The sequence below is a fragment of the Alosa sapidissima genome, chromosome 5 (genome assembly GCF_018492685.1).
Source record: "Alosa sapidissima isolate fAloSap1 chromosome 5, fAloSap1.pri, whole genome shotgun sequence".
In the NCBI taxonomy this organism is placed as follows: domain Eukaryota; kingdom Metazoa; phylum Chordata; class Actinopteri; order Clupeiformes; family Clupeidae; genus Alosa; species Alosa sapidissima.
In genome coordinates this window covers 11,596,438-11,602,156 of record NC_055961.1, presented here as the reverse complement: position 1 = coordinate 11,602,156, position 5,719 = coordinate 11,596,438, and positions in this window count along the sequence as shown.

The following is a 5,719-nucleotide window of genomic DNA, read 5'->3' as shown; positions in this document are numbered from 1 at the left end:
AAAGAGTGGATGGAGGGGGGCCTCACAGACATTTAATGTTTAAAACCCATCGCCTTAGGGACAAAGGGCAGATGCATCTGTCTCTTTCTCTCCATTGCTCTCTGTCTCTCCAACACACACACACACACACACACACACATGTACACACCTCAACCAAGGCACCATGACTCCAACACACCCCAATTAGTGTTGCTCGCATGCAGGAGCACGTGAAACCCTCTCTCGGGGTAAACACGAAGCCGCTCCCGAGAGACCCCGCGAGCACACGGGGGCACACAATGCCAACCCCACACCAGCATATGTTCCAGGGCCATGGGTAAACAGACATGAAACATCCCAGAGACCGATGAATATTCAAAGCACAGAATCTCCCCCTGCCCATCAAAGAACCACATTAGATACATCAGCATATGCCATGCTAATCTTAGGCAATCCAACACATACCAGCCATTTAAGCTGCTTTTCATATGGCCAGCTTTTTCTGCTAATAGTTAAAAAGGGAGATTTTTTGCTGAAATATTTTAGGGTAGGGACATTTTGTAGACTGTTATTTTTTTCTCTTCTGCTTTTATTTTTAGGTCATCCATCTTGTTGTGTGAATAATAATTTGCAACTGTGCGGTGCATCCCTCAGCCCCCCCCCCCCCCCTCTCTCTCCCTCCCACTCTTTCCTTTCTCTCTGTCTTTTTGCATTCTCTCTCATTCTCTCTTCTTCTCAGTTTCTCTTACTCTCGCTTCCCTTTGAACTTGGCCAGCTTCCCACAGCAGCCCTGGCCTATTCTGCTCTTCTACGCAGCTCTTCCCTGGCCTATTCTGCTCTTCTACGCAGGCTCCGTGAGGAGACTCCGTTAGACTGCTGCTCCGTTAGACTTCAGAACCGCTCTGGGTAGCGCGAGCATTCAGTTCAGACAGGCCTCTCTTTCCCTGGGGCAATCCCCTCAGTCAGTAGACAGGGAAGAATAACGTATAGACGACTCTGATGTTAGCATAGATTCTACAGAGCTTGAATCGAAGGGATTGGAAGACCATCTCTGCTATATCACATGGCAAAGAACTATACAGTTTTGTTAATATAGTATATGCTTATACCAAATATGTGTTATCTTCCATAAATATCTATTATATATTAGCTTATGTATTATATCACATATCTCATTATACAATTGCTACTCTATATAATTAAAGTAGTAGTGTGAATCAATACCACTTTATACAATTGTCACAGTACTCTATAATCATTAAGCAGTTCCATCAGTTCCATGACGTACATGGTGATCTTCATTAATGGCCTGACCTATGATGCCACTAAATGTGCTAACATAGAACTAGGCTAGTGCTGGGCTAATTTGCTTGAGTAACAAAAAATACTTTATGCAACACAAAACTGACCCTGAGATTGATGAGTGGACTCTGGCATTGCTATCTATGTCCAATAAACATGTCAGGACATTAGAGCGATGGAGAGGCCTGGACCACAACAGTGCTACCAGTATGAGTGTAAGAATTTGTCTCATCTTCCTTCTCCTCTGTCTACACCTGTACAGAAGGCTTGCCAATAGCCAATAAACACAGAGTGTGTGTGTGTGTTTGTGCATGCTTGTGTGTGTGTGTGTGTGTGTGTGTGTGTGTGTGTGTGTGTGTGTGTGTGTGTGTGTGTGTGTGTACGTGTGTATGTCTGTGTGTGTGAGTGTGTGTACGTGCGTGTGTGTGTGTGTGTGTACGTGTGTGTGTGTGTGTGTGTGTGTGTGTGTGTGTGTGTACGTGTGTGTGTGTGTGTGTGTGTGTGTGTGTGTGTGTGTGCACGTGTGTACGTGTGTGTGTGTGTGTGTGTGCACGTGTGTGTGTGTGTGTGTGTGTGTGTGCACGTGTGTACGTGTGTGTGTGTGTGTGTGTGTGTGCATGCTGGGGTTGGGGTGGGGATGAGAGTAGTAAGAGCCTGAGATCTGATTAGGGAATAGAGAGAGAGAGAGAGAGAGAGAGAGAGAGAGAGAGAGAGAGAGAGAGAGAGAGAGGATGGTCCTGGTGCGTGACTGGGCTTCTTTCCTCTCCTGCCTCCCCCACATTCGTTCACTCACTAATCCTCCCACCTTAAGAACCGGAACCAGATCTCTGAGAGAGGTTAAGTCTCAGGAAAGGTCCTTTCTCTGCGCATTTATCATCTGAACCCCCCCCCCCCCCCCCCCACCACCATCTCTTCCACTGTCAACTAATAGGTCGGCCTTCGGCACCCTGAAATCATTCAATCTGTTCTTTAAAACCAATCAGCCAAGCTTAGACTCCCCTGCCACATGTCCGTTGTTTTGTCTGTTCCTTTATTTTTATTTGTGTGGATTTGGGCAGGAGCCTGCGACAGAAGCCCTGCCTCTGTTATTATGTGGTGCACAGGCTTTTCCACGTTCATAATCTGCATTATGGGAGAGTGCTGCAATGCTTCTCTGGGGGCAAAGCAGTTTACTCAGTTGCTCGATGCTGCCGTTGTTGACTACTGGATGAGAGAGGAGGGGCCAGGGCAAAGCACAAGTGCATTAAGATGCTTTAAAAAATGCATGAGTCATCATTTATTCAACCAATTGTCAAGTGACAGTGGCATGGTCCCGTGGCATGGGTAACACTTAACGCACAATGCAATCACAGACCTGCTAATGACATCTCCCTTACTTGGCTACCATGGAGACGGGGACTCTCTCCAAGCCTTCTGCTTCAGTTTCATCCCACAGACAGGAATGCTGGAGGAAATGCATTTTACCTAATCCCAATCAATGCAGAGTCACAGGCCTATCTATCTGAGAGGGACCTGTGAAAATTGGGCTGGTTTGGCACATGTAGTATGTCCAATAGCTATACATGTAGCACATTTTTGGTGTAGTATTTTGAATAGTTCCTGGTGCCAGGTACCAGGTGCTAAGGGATGGCAAATGTATGTGTGTGTGCGCGTGTACGTGTGTGCGTGTGTGTGTGTGTGTGCGCGCGCGCACGTGTGAGAGGCATTGTTTGCACGTTTACACGTGTTTTGATATGTCAGAGAGGGATAAAGAGACACAGACACATGCAAAAAAGTCCCCCCAAAAAAGGAGTGCACCTGAATTATTTACAGCACGTAGTCTTCCGGGAGAATGTAAAGCAGAAGGGGAAGGCTAGGCTAGGGTGGGGGAGGAGAAAGAGAGAGAGAGAGAGAGAGAGAGAGAGAGACAGAGAGAGAGAGAGAGAGAGAGAGAGAGAGGTAGCGAGGGGAGGGCAGAGAGGATTCCCGTCTCCTGGGAAAAGAGAGAAGCATGGGGGAGGGTGGGGACATGGCACAGCATCGGCAGGGGGTGGACTGAGTGGAGGCGGGGTGGGGGGTGGAGGACGCCGCTGTCTGTAGGTCAGTGGGTGAGGCTGGATCCATCACACCAAGACGCAGCTAAACCTAAACCCTTGTAACGAAGGAAGTGGTGGCTAGGTGTGCGGTGTGCGCTTTAACCAGCTCCATCACCACACCCCGATTTCCACCACCCAGAGACAGCGAGGAGATGGAGGAATGGAATGATGTTCTTTCTGCCTCTTTTTCTGCTGTGTGAAGGGGGGATGGGAGGTTCAGGCGTCCCTATAGCATTATGTTATATATATGCAGAGGCAGGTGGTATGTAGTGCCTGAAGACTTGCTCACAGGGAAGCAGTTTAGGCTCAGATTGCTCCTATAGGAATTTTAAATGCAATTATCTACTGCTATGTTAGAGCAGTTATCTGACACTTCAGTGCAAGTGGAAGTGGAACTGCTAGCGAGAAGGCTGAATAAAAAGCATGAATTTCCCTTCATGACAAGGAAGCAGTGCCACTAAATCCATACATGAACTTCCTTTGATTCATACTGGACGTTATTATATTTTATTTTGTGTGTAAACATAAAGATTACTCGTCTCTAATCGTTTGAACTAGACCACGAATCGTCATCGCATCTTGTTTATCTTACAGCCGGGGAAACTATTTACATTAATCTTTTTCCATGTCAGCTTTTAAAGTAACGAGTTAGCAAACGGCAAATGTATCACTGCCATTGTTTATAGCCCATGTGCTAATGTGACCAAACAAAGATTCTGAAAATCCCCTATCCTCTGCTAAGAGGATTTAACCTACACCCCCCCCCCCCCCAACTCCACCTCCTCTCCTGTCTGAATGTGTTTTAAGAGTATGTTCCATTTATGGGGTTGTATACCAAATGCTGCATCCCCCCTCCTTTCCTCTCTCCTCCCCAGCTCCTCTCCCTCTGCCTCTCAGCATCCACATAGCCACTGCTGTTTGTAGTAATTGCACCACAGCAGAGTGCCCTACTATCTCTGCCATTTTAGCACTTCCGTGCACAGAAACACAATACCTGCTGAGATGAAATAAACAGGTCCCCTCTAGCCCCAATCTAGACCACCACTCACTAAACGCCAGCTATTTTTGTGACCAATTATAATTTGCCCCCAAAAAATGGCAATAGGCAACTCTAGGGGGACCCATAAAGAAAATGGTGGTAAATGCCAACAAATAACACATAGCACCATGGCAACATTCTCTCTCTCTCTCTCTCTCTCTGATTTTTTTTTCCAGGGGGGAGGCTTGTCTGTTTGAAGCTGGCCCTCTTCCCTCTTCTATGCGATTGAATTTTTGGGTACAGCCAGTGCCGAGGATTTGAACTGCTCAAGTGGAATGCTGTCACATCTGTCTGACCAGGGCTTCAGCATAATCTCTGATTTATTTCAGAATCGCCTGTCTCTCTCTTCCACTCTATTTTTCTGTCTGTGTCTGTCTCTTCCTCCTCTCTCTCTCATTTTCTTGCACCTCTTCTCTCTCTTCCACACCACATATCTCTCTCCACCCATCTCTGATTTGTGCCATTTCTTCATGCCTCTTCCTGTACCCCCATTCTCTCTCACAGCCCATACCTTTCTTCATCTCCCTCTCTCTCCTTTCCTCCTCTCTTCCTTCCCTCCTCTCTTCCTATCCACCCCCACCATCTAATGCTGTTACGCTGAGATCTGCTTGAAGGGCCCTGCTCACTCACCAAGAGTGGGTCTTTAATTAGGTGGGCTACCATTCATCAGTTAGCTTTTTGTGATCCTGTGCATCAACGAACTGACTGGATGTCTAGACTAAAAAAACATTAGGCAGACCACTATTAGCTCCAGAATTGTTTGACTTTTCATACATTAGCCTACTTTTCATAAAGATTATTGGAGATGCTACAGATACAGAGTAGCAAAACGTATCAATCATCTCCATCTCGATATTGCCAAATGGGTGAATATCTGGTATACCGGTTGAATGATTGTGCATTTAGGCCTAGCCTATGTGTAGGCCAAACCAACATTAGCTAACAATATTTCAGTATTTCCAATACAGCACCGAACCGCATCATCTCATACAATATGAATACACACCTGTTCCTTTACAAAGCACGGAGTGAGATTGCTTCCTCGATTCATTAGCATAGCTAGACATGAATATTCCCTGACCGACCAAACATTAAATACCAAAAAGTTACCATATTCATTGCCAATTGCGTCAGAAGAAGGCCAACAATATCGCACATCCCAACAACGAACTAAACAGATAGGCCGTCATTGATGTCAATAACCCTGTAATGAGTAATGACATCTTCAGTCATGTATGGCCCAATGCAATTATTAGCTAGGTTATACAGTGATGTAGCCAAAATGACATCCCATGTAGGTAGCCTAATATGGAGATATAAATAC